General features: G+C 40.8%; 1 protein-coding gene and 1 long non-coding RNA gene across 25 annotated transcripts in view; one reads left to right on the plus strand and one right to left on the minus strand.

Moving 5' to 3' along the window:
• Nucleotides 1-25,865, minus strand: part of NRXN3 (neurexin 3) — a 1,012,014-nt gene that overhangs the window by 372,655 nt on the left and 613,494 nt on the right. The gene's annotated exons all lie outside the window — the stretch shown is intronic.
• LOC113944818 overlaps nt 13,598-25,865 on the plus strand; it is a 14,065-nt gene continuing 1,797 nt past the window's right edge. The window contains exons 1-3 of one of the 5 annotated variants that reach the window (XR_003526822.1): nt 13,598-13,711; nt 15,376-15,481; nt 25,319-25,362. This is a non-coding gene — a long non-coding RNA (uncharacterized LOC113944818). Of the gene's footprint in view, nt 13,712-15,375; nt 15,482-18,038; nt 18,138-20,714; nt 20,820-22,533; nt 22,593-25,318; nt 25,363-25,865 lie in introns of those variants that run through there. The other 4 variants (XR_003526825.1, XR_003526823.1, XR_003526824.1 and 1 more) reach the window with 4 other exon arrangements.

The raw sequence follows: 25,865 nt of genomic DNA on the forward strand, positions 1-25,865 counted from the left end.
AAGCCCTCAATGGACAACAAATTAATGAGCTCCAAAAAAAATTGCTGATCCTTTCCCATACTCAATCTGCCACCAGTCCTTCCCCACATACAGAGGTATCATCTTAGGTGCAGGGGATGTACAAAGGAGAAAAGCATCACTTAAAAACCGCCCTGGCCAAAGATAGAAAATGCCTAGGTAGTCCATAAACAGAGGAAACAGAGAGCTTCCCTCTGATGGGGAGTTGTCCTATGTTCTGCCTACCAAGCTTCCTTTGCTGCAAACCATTGGGCATTAGGCAAAAATGAGAAAAGCCAAGAAAGCCAAACTGTGGGACTATACCATAAAAAGAAATAATAAAAAATAGGAAAACCTGTGAAGGTAGCTATAAATACATCATAGGATTCTAGTGGCACCGTAAAGTACTGGAACTTCACTCTGCTTTGCTTTATTAGGTGTTGGTGGATGTATTTACTGCCCTGTAGTTCACAGGTGACTCATTTATTTAGCAGCACCACTGCAGGAAGAGGGCAGATTTCAAATGCAATTTTCCTAGTTGGATGGCAAGGGAAAGTTTATAGTCATAACTGATGTCTCAACAACATTATTGCCACCAGATTTACTTCAAAAGAGGCTGGTTTTGTTGTATTCATATTAGTTTAGTTAATCTGGGTAAAGATACAGTCCTTCTAAATGCTCTTATGTCTCCAGAACTGAGATGGATGCCTTAAAGGGTAATAGTTCCCATCATATGCTGCTCCCTACAGATATGAGAAAAGTAGTCCTATTTCTTACATTTCTTTTACTAGAAGAGCAAAGGGCCACCATATTCTGCAGAAATGAGAAATAATAAGGCAATTGTTTCTGAGTTTTAGAATCCCAGAAAGAGAGCCAGTCAGCTTCAAGCCCAGGAAAAGTTTGTACTTCACCTTATTGGAGGGAGAAATCTTAGCTGTTAATTACTTTGCTGCACTCAGAACTGAAAAATCAGTGCTGCTTTAAAATCATAGATCTCTCAAATTGGATCCAAAGGGGAAACTCCATTAGCTTTTAGCAATACAGGGTACCTGACAGAGAGAGGACAGCTCTGCCTTCACCCAGTAGATGCTAACAAGATACAGTGTTAGCTAGCATTAGCCATAGTAAGGTTAAGGAAATAAGGTCAGCTAAAACAGCTTGTCACCCAAAAGCTTTTCCCAGACTGAACTGTTTCTCTCAAGGCTCAAAACAGTTCTTTTTTTTTTTTTTAATGTACTTTTCCAAGAAAAAGAAGGAGGGCGATAACAGGTTTTGCTTATGATCTTAAAATACAATTTTAAATAAAATAAAATAAAATAAACCAGAGAGGATTGCATGCTGTAGAGAGCTTAGTGCTGTCTTTAGGAAGGTTCCTCAAATACTGCTGGGGACAGCAGTGACCAAAAATCTGGTAAGTTCCTCAGCACTGCCAGCAGAATTAACTGCTCCAAGACTAGTCCCTGGTGCCCCATTGTCCTTGTCATCACTGCTCCTCTGCAGGCAGCCTCAAGGGGCAAGACCCAGCAGCACCAAAGAATTATCGGTGTTTGCTCATCCAGAGCGAAAGGGAAGGGTTGCTCCAGGACAGGGCTGAAAACCATGCACGCAGCTGCTGCTATGCAGTACTTTTTCTGTGTATAACCAACTTGCTGCAGGTTCTGTAGTTCTCAGTTTTATTCCATATCTTTGCGGGGGGGGGGAAAAAAGCCCTCTATTCTCAGGGCTTCTGTGCTTTTCTTTAGCAACCCTAAGTCCAGTTACCTACAAAAGTTTAGGCATATGCCTCAGACGTTACCAGTAACATAGAGCAGGTCTTTCTTTTCTGCTCAGCTCCACCGATTGCCACAAGCAACTAATACAGAAGCTTTGGAGCCTAGTGTTGTTCTCATTTGTGTCAGGGTGAATAAACTTAACAAAGCCAGTAGACTGACATCAGTGAAGGGAGATCTGACCCTTGATGTTCATTTGTGAGAAGAGAAATGCAAGCTGATTACAACTAGTTAGCCTAGACTAGCAGTAAGTCAGCCAAAAGCAACAGTAGCCACTGGGAAACAAATTCTGTTTTATCAAGCATCCAATTTAAAGGGCCAAAAATCATGTAAAGTTCTGACTTCTCTGACACACCTAGAGTCCTATGTTGGTGGAAATAAGCAAGAATCAGTGGGTGGGCACACAAATGCAGTAACATATCTCGTTTTGCAAAGCATTAATCAATTATAATTGGCAAAGAGGCAATGTCAGAATTTGCTAGTGCAAACTGACAATAACATGTTAGAATTGCTCCTGTTTGCTAGATAATGTATAAAGGACAATCCAGTGTACTCAGCAATACACAAACTAACACAAGCTCTCCCTTCCCCAGAGAGCTTACAGACTTGCTGGAAACACATGAGCCAACATATGTCAGAACAGCTTTACAAGCAAACAGAACCTTTTTTTGGCCAGTCTGCTAGTCTATGAACCTAAGAGAATGCAAAGGCTGGCAACAGTGCCTTCACACAGGAGAGTCTACTCCAACTGCTTTCAGTCCTGAGTTTGAGAGTTGTCATTCATTTCTTCATCCTTGGGAATTCTCCTCCACCGAATGTGCTGCAGAGATACCCCTGACTACCTGCATAAGACACCAGCAAGCATCCTCTCTCCTAAAGCTGCCTCAGAAATTAGGACAAGATCCTTCTCACATTTCAGGCCCTCTACTAGATCAGTAATTATGAATGGGCTTTGTGTTAACTAAAGGATGCCTAGGTTTAGTTTATTTCAGTTAACATGAGGAGGCTCTGTTATTCAAGTCTCCCTTTTGTCTCACAAACCCTTTAGTCCCTTCCCCCCATGGGTACTTTATCAAAGTGGGCTAAGCAAGTTCTGCTGACAGGCAGACTCTTGTTTTACATAGAAAACTGATCCTGTGTGGCTGCACAGCTTTTTCCTCCAGGAAGGCTGGAACTGCATCTATCTCTTTTACTCTCAGTAGAAGCTGGGCTCAATGGCAGCTGCTCAAAGCTTGTCAGCCAGAGAAACAGAACCTGCTTCCACTTCTTGTATCACTTAGGCAATATGACTTTTAGCAAATGTTTGTTCAGACTCAGGAAGATTAGAGAAACTAGAAGACTGGCCAAATTTGAAAAAATCAGGGTTACCCACTGTTTGACCTTAGATAATTATTGAATCACCAATGAAGGAAAAGAGCCCAACAGTTTAATTTTCTGATTTTTCTGTCACAGAATTCACACTTCTGTACTTCTACTACCTGTGTTTCATTAAGGATACCAGTATAAAATGTAGTGACCTTTAGCATGTGCTGAGAACCAATTTCCATCATTCATAACAGCCCCCTCTTAAAGTTCTGTGATTAGCCTGATTGTATGTTGAGCAAAATTCACTTCTAGCATAACTCCTAGTAACTGATATTATGGATGCAAGTAGCTACTATGCCTATGGAAACAAAAAGATATGTGTACCTTGCTCTCCCTATGTTTGGAATCAGTGTTGCCAAGTCTAGGGTGAAGGCGAACAGCCTGTTTCCAGCCTAGGTGTGAGCCTTGTCTGGGATAAGACACTGCTGCAATCCCTTGCCTTCAGTGACTCTCACAGCAGCTTGAGGTTAGATGCACTGGCAGATCACAGAGGAGGATGTGTTGCCTACTGTAATTTTGGCTGTACCTATTCTGCAGATCTAGATTTATATCTCCAAGGTCTGCCAGTCCAGCATCTTACACACTAGCGCTAAATATTAGCACTGCAGAAATAACATTTGTGTCATGAATTCTTAGTGTGGAAGAAAACAGCTGGGAAACTATTTTTTAAGAGTTCTGAGTTCTAAAATTTAAATAGCACCTGAAAGGCTAAAGTAGAAAGAGATAGAAAAAGACAGGACTAAAATATCTGCTAAGATAAATAGGGAACTATTTTAATTTTACCCATGAAAGCAGAAAGAAGACTTTTATTTTCCTTTTGCACTCAAAGAAATCTTGTCTGACACAGAAAGGAAAAGCTGGAAAAACTGTTGCTTTTGCTCCTTTAAACTGACTTCTGTGCTAATGAAAAGCGAGTTCTCTAATACACACTGTGCACAGGCTCCCCTCTGCTTCTCTTCTCTCTTCCATCTATCATCTTGCCCAGCTTTTGCTTTTAATCACCGGTTCAACTCACAGCAATAACTGCCAGGTGACTGGTGTTTGCTGTGGTCACACAACCACCGAAAAAAGAAAAGAACTAAAAGAAAAGTAAAAAAAGATATAGGGGGGAAAATCTTTCAATGACACAAGTGTCTCATCAGCAGATAAAACCCAAAGTGGTTCCAGTGGCCAAGCCTCCTTGCGTGGGAGCCGGTAGTAGGTGTAATTTCCTAAGATGTATACCTTGTCAGTGTGCAGAAGAGGAGAGAAAAAGAATGTCAGAGCAGCCAAAGCTGAAAATTGGAAGGACAAAAGAAGACACTGGGGGGAACAGTTCTTCTGTTTTTAACCCTGACAGAGCCCATGGTGATGGTCTGTGTCAAACCATTGCTGGCTAAGGCATAACAAACAATAAAACTGTTAGATAGTCTTCTCCTCACCCAAAGGAGACAGACATTTTTACATATGGTACCTGTGCTATACGACCTACACAGAGTGGTACACAATATACAGTCCAATTGCTCTCAACCACAAATGAAGTCCAAGTAACTAGGCTTATAATAGACAAGACAGCCAGGTACCTTAAGAGGCTATGTAGTCAGTCTCTCTGCACCAATGTAGTATAAACTTTACCTACAACACTCTTGGTGATGTTGTCTAAGTTGCAGTGATGAAGGATCAATGCTCTAAAAGCAATATACACCAGTGTTCAACTTTATCAACAGAATTTTTTTTTTCTTTCTCACAAATCTGCCATAGTCAAAGAATTTGCTGGTGACACCTACGAATTACAAATGTATTAATCAGGATATAATTAATACTAGCTTTCCTTGTGCCCAGATATAAACATACTAAAATATTGTAACTAGCAGCAGTATATAATATATTGCAACACTGTGATGGTATATGTAAGCATTTCACTAAGTATGTGAGCAACATGACCATCAAACAGGCAAACAAGATGTAGTTGCTCATAAGAGGCATCCAAGTAACAAAAAGTTGCAACAAAGGATGAGAGAAGCATAAGGGATGCAAACACCCAGGGCATCCTGCTAAACACACAAGAAGCATGTCTGGGGAAAAAAGAACAAGAGAAGCAGCACTGTTAGCAGCCGAAGATCTCATTTTTTGGAGATTGAAAATAGCATTAAAGAATCAAGTATGAAAAGGGAAATTGGATATGGAAGACAACAAGCCAGCATCACTTCCAACTTCCATCATCCTTCTCTGCTTCTCACCTCTTCTTCTGCAGCTAAATCCATCAAGTACTGTAGCTGTCAGCTCTAACTCTAGAGATTCAGCTCTATGGCACTGTATAGTCACAGTTAATTTAGGACATAAATATTAAAGAATAACAGTTTTGTATATAAAGCAATAATTAATGATAACAACTGAGAATTAACCATTAGCATAAACTCTGTTGCTACTTAATGACTTCAGTAAAGTTTTGTTTTAAAGTTTAAAACTGGTCTGGTTTACCAGTATTCTAAACGTTCCCTTCCTAGCAATCTGTAATTCCCCAACAACATATACATTTTCAGTTGCAATACTGCAGTCTGTTATTTCTTTCCCCATCATAGAAGAAAGATTATTTCGTTCCTCTTCACAGATACCATTTATATATTTGAAGACTTCTGCTATGTCACTCCTCCCTAGACAAGGACATTTGCTATATTGTTCCTTAGAGATCTGTGGTGTTTTGACTATGCTCATTATTGCTGGTTTCCCAGAGATGTTTTCCAAATATCTACATTTTTCTTGAAGTGCCATTCCCCAGACTGGTTGCAGTCCTTCAGATGGAGTCTCATGAGCACTGCATACACAAGAACAATTATTTCATGTATCTTATTGGTGATACTCCTTGGTGATATTTGCATAGAAGAAGGGCTCATATTAGCACCCTGGTAGCTACTTCCAGTTTTACATTCTATAACATGAAATATATGGCAAAGCTCTTGTTTGCAGCTTCCCAGGTCTTTTGCACTCAGATTTTAAAAACTTTTGCAACTTTCAGAAAATTCAGCTTAAGTCACTGTAGCATTACACTGGGATGAGTAGTTGTACAGCACCTGTTTCTTGCTGATATATTTAATACTACTGAGGAGAGGCCCTGGCTTCAAGGCATACAACACACCCACGTAAAAAATCAAACCAATGAAAGCAGAATACACTCCACATCCATTTGCAGCAACTGATCAGAGACCTTACTGGGACACTTGGTCTCCAGCAGAGAAGCTCAACAAAAGCACAATAGTGAGAATAAATATAAGGAGCATGAACTGCTTTAAAAACACCTCTATCCTTTTGAAGCACCTCACTCTCCTATCATTCTCCAGGGTCTCAAACTCCACCCACACAAGCTTCTCCAACACTGCAGGTCTCCTGTGACACCAGCGGTTTCCTTGTCTTGCCAAATCCTCCAACTCACCTGTGATTCAAAGAGTGTTTGTACTAGTCACATGGATGCAAAAAGCCTGCTTCCTCAAACAAAACACTTCCCTTTACCCAGCATCCTTGTCTTTGAGCAAAATGAGACGGAATTCATGTAGAGGGAGGCACCTAGCAGCAACAAAATCCCACTGGAGCTGCAAACACTACCACCAGAGCAAGTGCAGTTATCAGGAGTACAAGGGCTTTAAGCACCAGACAGCAGTGAAAATTGAGACATGGAAACAAAGAAGGGGAAGGAGTAGCATGCTCCCTCACTGACAGGCTGTATACAACAGACAAGGCATAAGCTGCTACCAACATGGATGTCCTGTTTATTGGACAGGACTGACAGGAAACTCCAGTAACTCATTGTAAAGTGCCAAGGGAAAAGCTAATGATAGGGAAGCAGGGATTGCGGTTGTCAGATGCACACAAACACAGGTGCATACACACATGCACACACATTTCTGCTTCTCTCTCTCCTCTGTAGCCTCTTTATCTCTTCATCAGACCATTGGCCAGGGACAACTACAGAAGAAACAAAAAAAAAGTGAAAATAGGGAAATTCCTGCATAACCCATAGAGGGAACTCACTTGAAGAATCACACTTTTTTATTTCTTCCTTCTGAACTTTGGGTTGGTCATAAAAAAGCTATCTGCACCCTGGACCATCCTTTAAGTCCCACTTTAAGTTATAACTAGGTCTGCATAGTTTTAATTAGATGCCAAGTTTCGCCCCCCTCTCCTTTTTATCAGTCACTAAAAATGATCAGTCAGGATGGCAGCACACAGTCTGTCACTGACTTGTCCAGGGTACTGTCAGAATCATGGTAAGGTACTGTGAGGGAAAAGGAAATGTGAGTGGTCTTCAGAATGATTAACTGTGAGTCATTTTGTTGCTGTCTTCATCTCTGCATCTCCTTCTAATCTCCTCCTGCAGAGAAATCTGACGGTAGCTATTCTGTGACAGCCCGAGCTACCAAAAAAATCCTGAAGAGGCAGAAAGCAGTATGTGATCAACAGAATAAACAGATATACAGGTGCTCTCTATAACACCTTTTCTTGCTACTTATAACACCTTTTCAGATGCTACTTATCCGCTACCAGGCCCTACACTAGATGTTATCACCTGAAATGTAGCAGCAGGCAGATAAAAAGAGGGCATCTGATATTCCTGGCTACCTGAAAAAATATTTGTTCTACAAGAAGCAGAACTACAGAAATAAGCAAGTAGGAAATGAGGCTTTATGTTTCCCCTTTGTTGTGCCATGTGTGCCCTCCCCTATTCGCCATAATGTCACCACGCAACCCTCAGTTCCTCCCTGCATTCTCTCACACTCCCTCCTCTGATGTGCTCAGATTTTTGTCATATTTCCTTACCCTGCTGTAACACCTTTCATTTCTTTTCCTTCTCATGTCTTGCTTTGGGTGAGGAAACAGCGGTCTGTGTTGTGGCAGGTTTGGAGCTGCAAGCTGCAAGCTACCAGCTTGAGGGCCAGCCCTCATTCCTCAGCAGGGTTGAAGAACAGATTCTGGAGGAATTCAGTATCTCTGGGGCTTCAGTGCTCCTGTCAAATGTGGTGGCAGCTGGCCAGGCAACCAAAGGGGCAATGGCCAGACAGAGCAATTGCAGAAGCATCGTTTCCCCAGAAAAACAGACTAAAATAACACTGTATGTCCACACTAGTACAGTATGGTTTCAGCCAGTGCAACAGCTGAAGTTGCAGGATGCTGGCTTCTCACTGTGGGCTGTATTGCAAGAAACCTTTTGTAAAGGGAATACCAGAACCAAAGACTGTGGTATGAGAGTTGGGTAATTCAGCATCTTAGATCTGTACCATGTATATATGCTAATGAAGCATGTGTTAGTTAAGGGTCACAGAAAGAGCAGCACCAGAAGGAATCCTTCAAAGGTGAATAATTCTGTGCCACTTTGATCAAGCATTACTCTACACTAGAAATGGGAGATCTCATCTAGCACTGACAATAGGACTTAGACCAGCTCAAAGGCAGGGAAACTGCTTCTCTTCCCCATCTGCAAACATCCCTTTTGTGTCACAGTCAACCACTGAATAGAAATCGCATAAGAGAGAGAAATAAATTATCTAACACAGTTTGAGGTAGGAGGAAGATATTACACAAAAGTAAATTTCAAAACTAGTATGACAGCGTGTTTCCAACTTCTGTTGAGGCCTCTGAGGGAAGCCCCAAAGCCATCTCATTATTTGTGGGTTCTGTGAAACTCTTTTACCCATCCCCAGAAATACTACTGAGCTTTAAAGAACTTATTAACAAAATTTTCATCTAAAGAAATAAAACTATGAAAAGCTTCTGCTTTCAACAGAGGATGATCTAATAATTTTGGTTTGGGTTGGGTTTTTTTCCCCAGCAAGCTGTATTGCAACAAATCACTCTCATTATTGGGTTTTCTTAGGTCGCTAGTTACAGACTGAAAATAATACATATCTAGATGTTTGTACAGAGTTTTTCATAGCTTAGGTTACCTAAGTCATGGTAAAATAGTCTATAGAGTTAAAATCAGACTAGACAAAGCACTGAGACAACCAGGCAACAATTCCACACCATCCAAGTAGGACAGTGGCATTTAGCAGGTATTTTTACCTTCATCCATCTTCATTTTTCTCCTTATCTCCCATTTTTGTAATTGCTCATCCCATCCTGCACAGTAGCACACACAGGCTCACCCACTCACTCCCATTTCTTCTCTTGCCAAGAAGAGCATCCTGTGTGGGATTCAATCATTTGTTGTCCACAGAACTTCTGGTGTGTGTCTCTCTAAATAGCTGACATCTGGAGGAGCTAGATACTACTTATACCCTCCTTAGCACAATCAGATGCTGCTAAAGAACATGACAAAATGCCTCATTTTTAAAATATCTTCTCTCTACCCCCTCTTCTTCTTTCCAACAGGTTTTTTTTTCTGAGAGGCATTCACAGTCCACTACACATAGTGACCAGCTTTCAAAGCCATTGTTCTCAGGTACACAAAGAAATCAATATAAAATTATACACTGATAACAATCAATTATTTCTGCACTCACTTCTATAACATACTGTTTTTATGAAAAATGTATCACTCTAGAACCCTGCTGCAAAGCTAGGAACACAACTCGGGGCATTTGAGTTCTTTAATTACTAATCCCCTCTTCATTATTCAATAGACACCTTAACTTTTATTTCAATTAAAAGAGGGGGTTCCCAAACTACAGAATTTTCTAATTATACAAATGTGTTTCACTTGATGATTGTTTCTGTCTCACTAACAAATAGGGAGTCCACAATAACATGATCCTGATCCTGTAATTAAAAGACTGAAAGGAATGCAGAAAGGGGAAGATGTTACATGATTTTCCAGCACACCTCAATTTTGAATAATTGATTTTGCAACAAAACCCACAAATCACTCAGAGCAGGTTTGTTGTTGGCTTTTTTAAAATTCTCTCACACACATGCCAGTCTATTCATGTTCACGTGTAATCTTTACTTCAATGGAGTACGCCTTCATTCAAAAAATACATCTAGGACATACATGCCTCAGGTCACCCAGACAAAAGAAATACAAACAGCCAGCAAAGTGACAGGTAGCACAGATGCATCTAAACTGATTAAATTGCTGTTGCTAGAACACACACACTGCAATCTCTTTCCCTTTTGGTTTATTCAGGGTACCCTGTCATTCTTCTCCAATCCTTTCCAAAATGCTCATTAGCAGGTTGAGAGAATTAAGTTAAGTTGACTCACTGATATTAATAGGTCTCTCTAATTCAATAGCAGCATGCTCAGAGAATGCCACCTGCCTTCTCTTTAAGCAAAAGTTACTGAAACACAGCCAACACTTTGCCCAACTGTTTCAAAAGCTAAAATTAGACACACCTGTTTCAACAGTTGTTTCAGCAGCTGGACACTGGGATATGGATCAATAAGATTTACTCACAGTTTTCTCCCCTCAGAGCCAATAGTGTGATTTTAGTCTCTCATCCTGTGTTTAGAGAAATGCGTGTTGCCAGGGATACTGTGAATGAATCTAAAGAGGTCAGTGTTTCTCTTCCACATTGCTGGACCTTGCTACAATCCAAGAAAAATTGCTATTCAGTGGACTATGGGATCAAGATATAGTGGTCTTGACCTAGTATTATACAAGGATAAGATCTTGAACCATATATAAACCAATGCAGTTATAAAACTGCAGGTATTGTAAAACTGAAGGCTTGTGAGGTTTGTACCCTTCCACTTCTTGCAATGAGTTGGCAATGCTCATAGCTAAGCCAGCAAGTGAATCCTACCAACTTTTCCATTACTGATCTTGAAGTAATCCAGGTAACATTCAGGTAACATTCATAACTCACTTCCCCAGCATCTAAAGCACAACTGTCCCACCAGTTGTCTTCACATTCAGTGTGCACCTCCACTGCAGAAACCTATGTCATGTTGGAAAAAACCTCCACTGAAATGTTATAAAAGAACTGACTGGAATGTAAAAGATGATAAAATTAATTAAATCCTATTGAAATTACACTTCATGCATTAGCTGGAGCTGTTTCCAAGCTTCTATATCTGACCAAGTTGCTCGAGATTCCAAATACCTTGTCCTAAAAGATGCAATTCCCTAAAACTGCTGTATTTCACCATCTAGTTCTTTTTGCCTTTGTCCCCGAGGTAAAATCAATTTATAGAGTGCTACCCAGAGCCACTTAACCCAGTGGCAAGCCCTCTGGTGTGAATGTGAGACCACCTGGCAAACAGGATCAGTGAATCCATGTTATGAAGTGTGAAAAACCAGGAATTCCATTAATTTGTTACTAGTAAGAAAAAGACACAAAAGAATTCTCAAGACAATTCTCAAAGTTACAGCTGGCCCTGTAGTCTTGGAGTTCCCATATAATCAGAAGCCATACATTTGTAGACGTGTGCACTCAAGTATATAAAAGTCAACATCTCTCAGAGCATATGCTCATCTCTGTACTCCCCTGGAATGGGCATCTGAGTGTTTCAAAGAAAAGACACACACACACACTCATGCATATGAACCCAGATAGGTAGTATGCACATTTGTGGAGGTTTTTTATAATGTACAAAAATGTATGCAAGCATACACCCCTGGCCACACTGCTCTACAGCCAAGGGAGTAGGTGCCTCAGAGCATACAGCACATCATCAGGTTCCCATCAAAACACAGTGCAAATTTTCTCTTCTAAAGAGAAAGGGGCAGGGAATGGAGGGAGACTACTCGGCTGTCTAACCAGTAATAAATGCTTGTCAAGTGAGCTTTTGATAGGATATAAGGTGCTTGGAGAAGTGGGGCCACCACGATCAAACTGCACAAGTTGAACTCAAGAGCAGTGAAAACAGAAGAGACAGTGAAATGAAGACTTTTCCCCTCTTTCTGGGAAATAATGAACAAATCCTTCAGAGTGATTACTCTGTTACACCTGCTGGCCTTGCTCTCAAGTCTGTACAAGACAAAAGATGCTCCTATCTTCCCTCAGATTAAATGTGCCTTGTAAAAGGCGATCAGAGATTGGCACGATAATTATCTTTTCTCATTAGAAAGCAAGCCCTGGATGTGACTGAATATGACTCCTCTGTCAAGGCTCTTTGTGGCCTGTAATAGTACTCAGCCAGCATCAACGGGCACAACACTTTATGTGAACAAAACAAAGGAACATATCAAGTAATCTTGTCTTTTGAGTTGCTTTCTCTCTTCTAAGCCTGATGAGTGAGGTGGGAAGGTGCCAAATTCCTTTTTAACTTGTATAAATGCGTCTAAATGTCACAGAAGACCCTTGTTAAGTGAAAAGCTTTCCAAATGTTTTTCTCTCCCATATCTAAAATAGATTGCTCTTTTTTCTTTTTCTGGTTTGGTGTCAGGGGTTTTGGGTTTGTTTTTGGTTTCGTTTATGTTTTTTAAAAAAGGCAGACCACTGCCTTTCACCATTTCCAGAGTCAGCCAAATATAAGGATCCACAGCAGAGCTCCTAGTGTTCTCCTGGAGCATTACACACCATAGTGCATGGTATGGCTTTGACCATGGAAGCCAGGAAGAAGGGTAAATACTTGGGTAAATGCAAGGATGAAAACTCTTCTAACTAGGGCATTAGCAGACCTAAGGGACCCTCTGTGACAGAACATAAATGCTCCCTCACTTTTTTTTTTTTTAAATGCGTTAGAAGCATATTCATTGCTTTTCTATTAGCATGAACCTAAAGACTGGCTATTCCTCAAGAGCTCTGACCCCAGCAACTGCAGCACCACCATGGAAAAGGCAGTGCCGAGGCAAAACATTAGACCTGCCACAAACAGGGCCACTACAACAACTTCATTTAAAAGGGGTGAGTGGTAACAGCTCAAGCTTCCACACTGGTGCTCATGTAGATATGACTCTGGTAGAAATGGCATGCTGAGAAAGATGCGTGATATGGTCAGTCATTATGGGACCTGTGTGGTAACAGATGAGGGCAGACAGCACCGACTAGTCTACAAAGTAGAGAATTAGGAAGAACTGCATATTCCAACTGTGCTTTAGTGGCCTTAGCTGCTTTCCTTTTAGCACAGCCAACCATGGTCATTTCATCATCCCAAAGGTCACTCCTGTCTCCTCAGTCTGGCTCATTCCTTGGTGTTCTCATGTAAAAAGCCTGGACTATAGATTGCATTTCTGGTCTTACCAGAAAGATGTCAGGAGAAGCATCCCATTTTGTTCTGCAGCCAAGTATAGGGCTCAAAGAAATTATCACATCATGTAGCCTGTTCAACAAAACATGCTGCAAGATGATGTTACTATGCACCAGTAGGAGCAGAACTGAATTAATGCATTACATTGTCCTGCACCACTGTCAAGTGAGATGTGTGGTCCCAAAATGCAATGGTATTTAATCAAAAAAACTCTTCAAGTCATTGTATAATCTACAAGAACACAGGAAAGGCATATAATCTACAGGACTGCTATAACTCAACCCATAAGAGCGGAGTCAGATACCGAATTCAAGAGACCTGACATCACAGGAGGGGAACCTTGGACACGCTGCAAAGGAACCTTTGGCAAGCTACCTTTGCATGTGATTCCACTGCAACCTGACCCATTCTCAGCCTCCTTCCAACACCCAGCTCAAGAGAGACCTTCTATATTGGAAAAATGAAGTCTCACAAAAGTAATTCTCCTTTTTCACCATCTTCCACAGTCTTGCCTTTTCCCAAGCAGAAATGTGGGTCTTTCCATTCCAGGAAGAATCCAGAAGCTCAGAGTAGTAAAACTACCATTCTCTGAAGTTTAAATCTCAGAGCTGGCCCCTCACATGGAACAAGAGTGATTTTTTATTTATTTTTTTTTTAATATAGTAGTGTTTCTTTTATTTACCTTTTTCTTTTGGATTTGGGTAAGGAGAGAGGAAAAGTGTGGGGTGCAGGGCTGCTTTAATCTCTAGTAGATAGAAAATTTCTTTTCAGAAAAATTAAATGAGCAGATACAATGACACCATGTGCCTGCAGGAGATCAGATTTTTAGACACACATCAACCACAAGTGGCCTCAAATTAAATTATGCACTAGCAATAAAAAAGCATTTCACATTTAAAAACCAACCAGAATTCTTTATCAGTGAACATTTAAAAATCTCTTGTTCTGCAGAAGCAAACCCAGGTGTTTGCTAGGCAGATGTAACAGAACGTTACTTCACTGGAGCAGTTTTTAACTGCTGTGATCATTTAAATATGCATTTATTTGCCTTTGGAGTGAGAAAATGAAAAGCTAAAGTAGAGTTGTTTTTTGACCCCACTGCTAGTTATTAGCCTTCTCATCTAGGTAAAACTTCGGTAGGCAACAGTGCTTTCCCTTGCATTGTCTTAGCTTCCGTAAAGCTAATCATCTTCCTGGGAATCTTACTTACTTCCTTGGTCTCCCCTCTCCTGCCTCTTTCCCTTTTGTTTTTTTCTTCCTTGTCTCCCTGTTTCATGAGCTGCAATGGGACAAGGAACATGAGTAGTACATGCATAACGCCACTGTTTTACCTTGCTGCTTGCAGCATTTCTCAATTTTAGGAAATAGTTCCTTTCACTCTTGCTGCTGGCACCTTATTTGCATAAGGACAAACCATGAAACTGTGTCACCTCTCCTCTTCTGCAATACCACAGTCTGCTGATGAGCCTGAATAGTTTTAAACAGGGTTATGCTTTCTCTTGTGCCCTCTTGCAAGCTTGGTGCTCTGCCAGGCAGCTGCAGAATGGATGCACTGAATGCGGAATATTCCCTGTGTGGCAGTCCAACAGGAGCTCCAAGGGGGAGGCATATCCAAGCTCCACAGCTAAAGCCTGGCAAAAAGAATGAGCTTCCCTGCTGCCTTGAAAATGATGGATGTACACAGAGGCTTTGCAGAACTTACAGCCCTATGATGCCCCATGCTGTGCCCCGGAGCCCTGCACACAACGTAAATTGCCACACAAAGAAACACACTCAATAGCACTGATCTGAACATTACTGAGACCAAGCAGTAACGTAAAAGGTAATGTAACTTCACTGCAAAGGATCAACCTTCTCTTATGGGGTGTGTTTCTATGTAGATATTCATATATTCATATATTGGCTTAATGGCTGGCATGTTCAAGGGGATGGCTGGAGATAACCTGGCTTGTTCTTTTTGGATAGGATTAAAAGTTTTTACATTGGTTCAGTGCTTCTTGAGAAGAGTAACTGTTTCTCCCACAGAACTCAAAAGACAGGACGTTCCAGTCTAGCCAAAAATGGTGGCAACAGGCCTTCTTTTGGTATTTCTGCTCTAAAAGGAGCTCTATAAAATTACATGTATTTTCTTACCTTCTAGGAATTAAACAGATCAAACATTTTGACCTTTTGATGAGTGGAAAATGTTGGGATTTTTTTCTGTCAATCCTTAGACCTGAGAAAAAAGTTGAGGTCATATCCAGCAGGTAAAACTAAATTACAAAAAAAACTATGTAGTCTAACCTCAGCAGTTCCCTTGCAAAACGAGCTATAAGAACCCCTGGCCAGTGTGAACCCAGCAGCCCACATACAATTCACCTCCACTATGTCCTCAAGCAAGGGGTACTTACACTAAGTTACAGTAAGCCTACTAGCAATGAGAAGGCCTACTGCTAGCAAAGGTTAGGGATCAGCACAATTTTTTTGTGTCAGTTGTGCCAGATATTCAGGTAAAATTATACTTTTCTTGGGGAAACTGCCTGATTATGCGATATCAGTGATATCTCATTTTCTGTATGCTCGCTTATTCGGCCTATTAACAAATTCCATTGCAGACACAAATACTGGCATAAATTATTAACAAGCAAACCCTAATTTTTCTATAACTGATGAGGGATTTACAAAACTTCTGAAAACTGAGCGGAATATAACCAAATATTTATTTATGCCAGATTCATGCAGAATACCCAGCTGTGTAGCAGGAGAAGAGACTTCATTCTTGTGCTCCAAAGCTACTGCCTTCTAGACTGCAGAAGACCCATTCTCCCTAAAGCAAGAGGTGTACAAAAACCTCAGCATGCTCTGATCAGCTCTAGGCCTATTCATTACAGCAGCAGAACACTCAGTTTTATTCTACAGTGAATGCATAACGCTGAAAACAAACAAAAATCCTGTTCCAAAATCCACAACTACACAAATATCGTGCATGACAAAGGAATATTTTGTATTTGGACAATGTATAGTATCAAACTATTCCAAAGGAATTTACTAGAAAAGAAGCATTAATTACCTCCAACTTCACAGACCAAGGCAGTGACAAAATAGACCTTTGACAGGGGTGGAGGTTAAGTCTGCCCCAGCCACTTGATCAGATTCTCTCCCATGATACCAACGGAAACCATTTTAATTTTTAATTTCTAGTTGATTTCTAGACATAAATTCCTGCACAAATAGAGCATAAAAGCAGTCCCTGAGTTTCATGTGTGTATGTTTCTATACGTCCTCTAATTACACGATCCCACACTACTCTTTTTTGATGTGAACTTTCACTCAGTGCACAGAAAGAATAATGCCGTTGAAGATGCTCTTACTTGATCCTGTGTTTTATCTTCATTGCTTCATTTGTGGCCACTTCTGCATTCTATACTAATCCTACTCTGAAAAGTAATTTATTTCCACAGGGGCATTTCTGTGGTGCCACTCAGGATATCAGTGAGCTGTTTTGGAAAATCTAATTATTTTGGACAACACCTTTCTCAGGTGATAGGCTCGTTTTACAAATGTTGAGTTCAGGAACAGGGAAATTAAGTCAAAATGTCCACCAGTACTGAATGTGCAAATTCAGATTGCAAGTTCTGATTACACAGAATGCTTAGCACCTTATGGCACCTTACACTTTTGAAGTGCTGACTTAATTCCTGTTTTCAGGGCTCAATATTGTTTCCATCCAAGCTATAGGATCTGAAGTTAGGAACTGGAGCACAAGGAACACAAAATTCAGAGGTGACCTGAGGGAAAAATTATCTTAGTAACTTAGTAACCACCATAGTGTGACCCTGGGGAAGAAAGAGGGGTAGGAAGAAAATGCTTTGCTAAAGAGGTGTCCCTCCCTTGTAAGAATCCCTCTCCTCATTCACTACACAACCCACTTCAAAAAAATTGAAGTGGGCATCCTGTGTACAAGGCCGTCAATTTGAGAGCAGATCCCAAACTTATTCCAGAAGCTCTTTTTTTTTTTTTTTTCTTCTGTGCACAGCATGGGGAGAAAGTCATACAGGAGAAATAATGAGTACAGATGTTACAAAAAATCACATCATAAGGACCAAACAAGCATAAGATTCACTGACACTAATTTTTAACTGCTTGATTTTGGATTGTCCCCAGTTCTTTCAGATTTGTTATATAGGGAACAGCTATTTGTTTATATAAATATTGTGATTATAGAAATATTTATATAAATATTTGTGTTGTTTATATAAATATTTAGATAGCTTTGTAAATACAGCCACACAAACATATAATAAACACATAAAAACACACAGCCTTCTCTGAAACTTAGACTTTCGGTGAGTTCCTTTTGATTTAAAGAGATGCTACCATATCCACTGGCATTTCTGTTTTACATTTTTTATTGAACAAATCGAGAACAGAAAACTAGATTTCCTTCAAATTCCCCTACCTGCATGATGCAAGGAAATGAAAATGCCTGTCAGCAAAAGTAATGTGTTTAATACCATGCCAGCCCTAAACATCAGTAGAGATTTCTGTGTACTGCAGATAATTCTATCACCAAGCCATATTGCTCTGTGATGTGCTTTTATCTTTGCTGTAGGATAATATCAGTATTTCAAGCATGAGCAAAAGAATGTTTTATGAGATTGATGTGGGGAAATACAGTGACAAGTACATAAAAAAGGGCAGAGAAAAATGCCAGGTAGTCATCATAAATGCCTTCAATTCCCACCAGAATTCGTCTAGTTTATTCAATTTTAATCAACAAGTAGAGGTCTATTGGGGCCTCAGTGACTTTGATTACATTTTCAGTGCCAAAAAAGAACAGCAAGTGAAAGAAAAAAAGAGAGAACAGATAATGGGACGAGGAGACTGTCAGCTACATCCTAGAAGTCTAGACTTTTACAGGCCAAAATCCTATTTTGTTAAACTTTTAAATTAAATAAAAAGAAGTGATTTTTAAAAGAAGGAAATAGAATGGGAAAAAAAAAAGAAGAAAAAAAAATGAGCCATTTGCCATACTGCAAACATGCCTGGTAAGGGCCAGATCATTCAGGGCAAAAATACTCAGGGAACAAATCCACAATGATTCCCTAAGCAGGCAGTTCAGCTGTTTGGGCACTGCTGATCATGGAAGTGCTCACACAAGCAGTTAACCCTGTATGGCTCTGGCTGGGTGAATTATTCACCCCTTGCCTACCTCTGCAAAGGTAGACAAGGTAGGTTTTCTGAGGAAAATCTCTTAGTTACAGATAAAATTATACCGAGAAGAAAGGTGGTCTCTCCCAGTACAGCTAATTGGCTACCTGTGTCCTACAGTGGCGCAAGATATAAGCTTGTTAATATAAGCTCTGCAAGTAACTCTTCAGGCAAATCCACCAACACAGAACATTTTTCATTGTCTGCGGTTTTTTCCCCTGGGGATTGCAGTTTCTTCCAGCTTGACAGTAGAACTGATGACTATTATTTAACCCCTTTCCACATTAGCACTGCAGCTGTTCAGCCAGACTGATTTGTTACTGTAGTTTGTGTTAGGTACCTCAATATTTGGGTGTTAAACTGAGAACGCTCACAGGCAGCTGAGTTTCAGGAAAAGAGTGACTAGCACCCTCTGCAATCAGTTTTAAAACTGTTTCAAGTCATTTAAACTGAGGTAATCAAAACTACTAGTTCTGTAAACCTTGGCTATTTTAACTGGAAGAAAAAAAAATTTTGCAGCCCAATCTTTTCTAAATCACCCTCCAACTCTACTGTCCCCTTATGTGCAACTCAACATGCTGTCCTGGGGACATTCAGACAGTTTTTAGTCCATCTGGAAAAGTGTTCATTTCAAAACCAATCTGAATGAAATGCCTAAAAAACTCTTAGAAAATAACTCTTATAATAAGCACTGTACCTTTTATGATGTTACATTATTACAGACAGTAAATTCATCTGTTTCCCCAAATCCCTTAACAACTTCTTTTAAATACATAAATAAAGAGAGAGAATTCATTGGATATTATTTCACAATATGTGGATCTGAGACATTTTAATAAGAAATGCACCTTCAGGCTAAGAGGTATGAATTGTACACCAAAGGGAATGGTTTAATACACTGTTTAATGCTATAATCAAAAATGATGATAACATCATGACTTTTATACATTTTAACATTTCTTTAGAGCTGGAAAATGTGATAGTGAGAACCATATTTGTATATTACATAAATGCCAGAAGTAACACTGAACCAGCCAGGTGACAGAGTTCCGATAGCATTCCTTCTCCCTGACCAAAAAAATATTACCTGAACAGAGAGATCCAAAGATTTCCTCTGAAAATGACCCTTGGAGAGAATGCTTGCCTCTTCTGTATACCGCACCAGGTCATGCAGCATGACCCACAAATCCTCACATCACATCCTCTTGTTTCTACATACAGTGTGTATTTTCAAAAGCTTTGATACCTAATCAAGTATGACATTGATAACAGGACTTGAAAAAGGAACAAGATGGACAGGATACTCCTATCCACCAGGGAACAACCCATGATCAGCAGAAGTCCTAAATACCCTCTTCTGGGCATGGGGATATGCAAGAGACCATGGTTTTGGAGAGACCAACCAGAGCACCAATCTCTTGTAAGCTCTCTATGCAAGGACCTAGACAGACACCCTAAAGCATAGGTAGATAGATACCTGTAAAAACACTGTAACAGTACTGAGGATTAAAATAACTGTTTTAGGAGAAGAAAAGTGTTCTTTCCTTAGCTATAGCCTTTCTAGCAGGATGTTGCCAGGAAAAAAACGCTTGAATTACTATAGAGCCTATGATCATACAGAAATTCTTTTAGGGGCGCATCCTTACAATTTTTACAGAGAGATATTGGAGGCCAGTAACTTCAAGACAGTGGCCCCCTTCAACTGGCAGCAGCCCACTGCAAGCCACCCAAGTCTTGATGTCTCTCTCTTTCCCAAAATATAGAAGGGGAGGAATGGTATTTTTTGGAAGCAATCCTGGATCCCCCTAGGGAGATACCTCTGCACAAGCCCACAACTGGAATACTAGAAAGACTGTGACTCTCATTGTCTCGAGGATGGGAAGACTGTCAGGTCTCATATGGGAATTTCCATGAATAAGTACAGGACTTAACTCTGAGGCATTGACTGTACAAGGGGAAGCTGAGGAAGTGATGTTGCACTGGCTTTAATCAGTCAAAAATGTCTTATTTTTGTGTTCTCAGAACCCAACCAGGCTTGTGATAGTAGGACCCCATCTACTCACACAATACATATACACTTCATATATTCCTATGGATTCAAACTAACCAAGTGGTTCTAAGTCTTTGAGACACTTGCAAAAGGAGTGCTTTTAGACTTCCAAAATGCCATGTAAAAGTAAAGTTGGTCTTTCAGTGTTCTGTAGCCGGTCTGAGCTAAATTGTGCAAGCTCTAGCAAAAAGTATTAGCTTGTACATAAATGTTTTCTCTTGTTTTTTTTATTCTTCCAGTGAACGGGAAGTCCCTAGGGTCCTGTTAACTGAGACCAGTAAAGACTGTCACACTTGTCAATAGAAACAGGTTTTACACCTAACAGTAAAATATTTGGCACTTTCTAATGTGTATTTGGTCTTAGCTCTATTCCCCTTAGGAGAGATGCTGGCACTTTTACACATTTGCTGGGGATGGGGAACACTTGAAGCCACTCTGTGCTCACTTTTTGGAGGACAGGGACTTGTCTCATTCCATGGTACACCATTACCTTCTTAAGCAGTTAGCACCTCCAAATAGTCAGGTGTAGTAGTTTGGAACCAGGTTTTCCCCCTGGAGTTGAAAGTGGTAACCCCAAGGGGTGGTAACTTTTGAAGTCTTGAAGTTTTGTCCAATGAGTGCTTCTGCAAAATATAAACATATCACAACCAAATGGAAGAGAAGAGTTGTAGTTCTGGGGTTGATAGAAGTGGTAGCCATGTTCTGACTGCCACAAGGAAAGGGGCTCTGTGCCCCTTGGGGCCTCTGGGCCACCCCCAGCCCCGGGCTGGGGGAGCTGCAGGGACCTGGAACAGCATAAAGCTGGGCTAGGTGCCTGTAGTTATGCTGGGAGATGTTTTCTCCACCATGGGCAGCGGAGACAGAGCAGCAACAGCGTCAGCAGAAGCAACACTGGCCGGAGAAGGTGGCAGAGAGCCAGGACAGATAAGAACTGAACTAAACAGCAAACGGTATGCACTGCAGAGAGGACTCCTGGAATGAGACAGAGAGCCAAGAGAGAGCCAGCCAACAGCAGCAGATGAGAGCAGAACTAGCTCTACAGAGAGAGTTGGGGTAAGAACTGAACCAAAAGACCCCAGACTCCTTTGAGACCCCCTCTTAAGTCAGAGTGGTGGACTCTTACTGATTAGAAGTCCTAGATGGAGTAAAGGAGGTAAGAAGCTCAGTCGTCCTGAGAGCTTAGTCAGGACAGTGTGTGGAGGTTGACCTTGAGGCCCTCCCTTGCTGCAAGCTACAAAGAAGCTCTCAGCCATCTTGAAGCAGAGTACAGAGGCTCTGCAAGGAATCTGAATTCCCTGAAGATACCAGACTGTCACAAAGACCCCCTGGGCTCGTGATATGACCGTGGTGGAACGACCTTTGTCTGGGGTGACATAGCCCACGGAAGACCCCTTTGCCTGCGTCAAGGGGCCGAGGGCGATACCCCCTCGTGAGTGCTGGCAGAGATCCAGCTATCAGCTGCTGCAAGAAAAGAAGAGAGAGAGCCTGCGGCCTTAGAGACATTGCTGCTCTGAAGAAGGGATCTGTCCTTCTTCCCTCCTGGACTTTTATTTGGAGAGGAGAAGAGATCTGATCCATTGTAAATACTTATGTCATGGTAGAGATAGCTAAGGTTGTATATAATGTATTACAGTATTTATTTGTACAGTCATTGTAATATATTCCCTTTACCCCACTTTGAGTCTGGTGTGTTTTGTCTGGAAAGAATCATCCCACATTAAGTTGAGATGTGGGAGGGGGGCTTGGATTGGGGAATTGGATTTTGGGAATCTCAAACCATGACACAGGCAACATTTTCCAAGACACTCTTTCGATTTATCAAGCATATAGGACAACTTCCAGATTTCTCTTATGCTGGTTTCCCTTCTCCTCCCAGTCAAGACCTCTGTTTCCCATGGCAATAGAAAAAATCTAGGCTAAAATGGAATGGGAGAGCACAGGTGACAGAAATTTCCAAGAGGGAGCATATGCCTGATATAAGTTCTCTTGAAGACCAAACACATAGCTCATATGTGGCTACTGACCTAAAGCGTGTGAATTTCCCTTTCCTTTTCCTAGGGAGCATGCTTTCTATGTGGCAGAAGTAAAAAAGCAGTTTTTCCAGCTTGGAGTTGAAGGCTGGAGCCTTATCCTTTTCATAGCTTCATCTCTTTTCGTAAGTGTAAGAGTCCTGACCAAGTGTTTTTATATCAAGATATGTTTGGTGACAAGGTCAGGAAAGTCTAGCCCAAGGTAATGTTAAACCTTAGCATAAGGATGAAGAAAAAAAAATGTTCAGGATTTTAGGCAGTGTTTTTTCAAAAAACTACTAGTTCTAGTTCTGAAGTACATGTGTGTGGAGGAGCAGAAAGAGAATTACATAGGTAATCAATCTGAGTTTCTGAGCTGCCCTGAGTTTCTGAGTTTCTGAGGATCCTCTTACTTCCCTTTCCTCACACCTCAGCCCTTCTCCCAGTGCTCCTATGAGTCCTTAGATCTGGTTTTGACCAGCATTTACTTAAATGTGTGTACAAACACATCTATATATATTTACTTTAATATAAGTGTTTCCATGGGCTTTATAGAGATAGGGTTGCTTTTTCCCAAGTATGGAAACAGCACATTCAGTTACTCTTTACCTAAATAAGAATTAGCTGGAATATTGATATCAACTAGTCTTAACTCAGTGTCCAAAGACAGCACACTATCTGCATTTAAAGCTGCTTCAGGAAATTAAGATCTTAAGCTTATAAATACAATTAATTTGTTATAACTGTGACAGGCTTTCCTCTTCAACTTGTTTGTAGTTTTTAAAAACTAAAAAACCAAATAACATATTATTATTTCCTAGCTGGGTGCTATGAGCACTGCATCAAAACAGCAAATTTCACAGGGTGAGGGCGGGTGGCTTTGGCTGGTTTTGTGTTTTTAAAAAAACAAACAAAAAGTTGATTTTGGACTTAAATCTATAAATATAATTAAGAACTGCACTTGTGGATTCTCTTTGAGTGCTGACCAAGCTAAGCACTGCTCCTCAGCTCTGCACTACTGCTCTGCCATTATGTCTCAACTGATCTCGAACTCTTCCATCTGTGAGTTATTCGTTGCCTCTCCTCATGTTCGTCTGCTGGCTATTTATACATCAAACTCTACTATCACAGCATTCACTAGTTTCTCTGAAAGAGGATCTAAATTTGCAGAATAAAATGCTGAAGTTGCACAAACACTCCTCACACTCGGAAAAAAACCCATAATTCCCATCTCAGAAACAGCAGAATTACTGTGGATATTTGAAGTATTTCCACTTGGAGCTATTCTAAATACTGCCACTTGATGCAGCCATTTTGGACTTTTAGCAGGCATAAGGGCACAAACCAGCTTACTGAGAATCATTTGCACATATTCTGATAAAGTCCTAGCCTGCAATATACTGAAAAAGCAATCACCAGTAGGCAGTTTAGCTTCCCGCAGCTACAGAAAGCCTGTGCCTAAGTGACTGGAGGCTGAAAATCCGTAGGTATCTTATAGCCCTGCTCTGTCAGAAATAAGCCCTTGGGACCAGATCCTCAGGTATATGCGCTCGTACTCTCATTGCCTTTGGGAAATCTTTCTAATTTATACTAGCTGAGGAATCAGCCTTTATATATGTAGTCTCCATAATTTTTTTCCTACGATGCCTCTAATAAAATGAGAATTATAGAAACTGAAAGGGTATGAGAGCGTGAAAAGGAAGCGAGTTCCTGCTCTGTCTCATACCAGTAAGAACCTGAAAAAGGCAGAGCTTGGAACAGTGGTTTCAGATCCACCCTGATAAACAGAGCAAAACCTGGCCAAGGCAATGTCCAGAATTATAAGCACAACTCTTGCTCCATTTTTCTTATCTCTGCTACGCTTTCTTCCTGACCTTAGGTAAGTTGATTAACCTTTCTTTTCTAAGTTTCTCTAACTGTGGTATGACTCTGTACCTCCCGTAGAGCTTGTGATGCTTAATTGGCCAATATCTCTCAAATACTTGAAGTGCTTTGGATGAAATATGTTGTGCAAGAGAAATAATTGAAGTCAATGGGGCTGTGACAACTGACACTAGCTGAGGAACTTCCCCCTGGTGTTTAATAGGATCAGAAGGAGGCTTAGTTAAAATAACAGGAAGCCAAAGAGGCATTTGGTGTTAATAAGACCATAAATGAGTCAAAGGGGTTACTATTTGCTGTGGTAATACCCAGAATTTTTCATCTTCCAAGCACTCTATCAGCATCTATTAATTCTCAGACCTCCACTTAAACAGAGATCTGTAATATGTCCCCCATTACACAGATAAGAAAAATCAGACAGATGAGTGATGTGACTTAACCACAGAACAAGATGTGAGAAATCAAATTTGAGCCTCCGGCTCCTAAGCCTATTCTCAGAACTCCCTTTCTGCCACTCTTCTGTTGTGTATATATTTCCTTATCTTTCTGTTTCAATTATGAAAGCCCATCTCCTGATCCTTTTTCTGCAAGCACCCCTACCTAATTCGCTGTTAGATAGTGCTAGATGCTCTTCCATACACTTCTCAAAGCTTTCAGACAGAAAGCAGAGCTGGGAGGAATGTTGCTGGGCTGAGCAGCTCTCCTTGTCTCAACAGCCCCTTTTCCCAAGTGCTGAAAAAGATACGAGTATTTGCCCTTCCAAGTATTTTTCATTGTTCACTACCAATTCCCCACAGCACCTGGCTGCTGCACTGCAACCTCTCCTCTCAGAAGCAGTTCATATTAGAGTATGCTGGGCCAGGGTCTGTCACTTCAGACTGACTATTGCTCATTGCAGGAGGAAATTCGTGACCTGCTTAAGCCCCTAAGGGAAATTATTGCTGTTACTTCAGCTCTTGAAGATGCCTGCCATTAGAAGACGCAAGGCTGAGGTTATGTAAGTGTGCTGGCCAAATCCAGTTGTTCCAGGAAGTCCAACAACAGCTACTCTGCTCCTAACTCTCCTCTGTAATGGGTACCAGGCAAAGCTTTTGGGTGCTCAGTCTGAATAACAGCCTCAAGACGAGTCCTCACAGACTAGTTTCTATGTAGAAGGAATATATGAACTTGAATCTGTACCCTGCTTGAAAACATGAAAGTATAATAGTGTGGGGGGATGCTGCTGTGCTGAAGTGTCCCAGCAGATGGAAGTGTAACATGAAATGGGACAAATTATTCAACTGTTATAATGTCATAAATCTATAAATTTGCAACAATCCCAGAGAATATAGTTTATTCTATAATAAAGACTTCCACTGCTGCTTAGAACAACTATGTCACAGCAATATTTGGGGTAACAACTTTCGTACTTTTGTATGGTAGGGCTTTCCTTTCCTTTTCCTTTTCCTTTTCCTTTTCCTTTTCCTTTTCCTTTTCCTTTTCCTTTTCCTTTTCCTTTTC

The sequence above is a fragment of the Corapipo altera genome, unplaced genomic scaffold, assembly GCF_003945725.1.
Source record: "Corapipo altera isolate COAL_440 unplaced genomic scaffold, ASM394572v1 23, whole genome shotgun sequence".
In the NCBI taxonomy this organism is placed as follows: Eukaryota; Metazoa; Chordata; class Aves; order Passeriformes; family Pipridae; genus Corapipo; species Corapipo altera.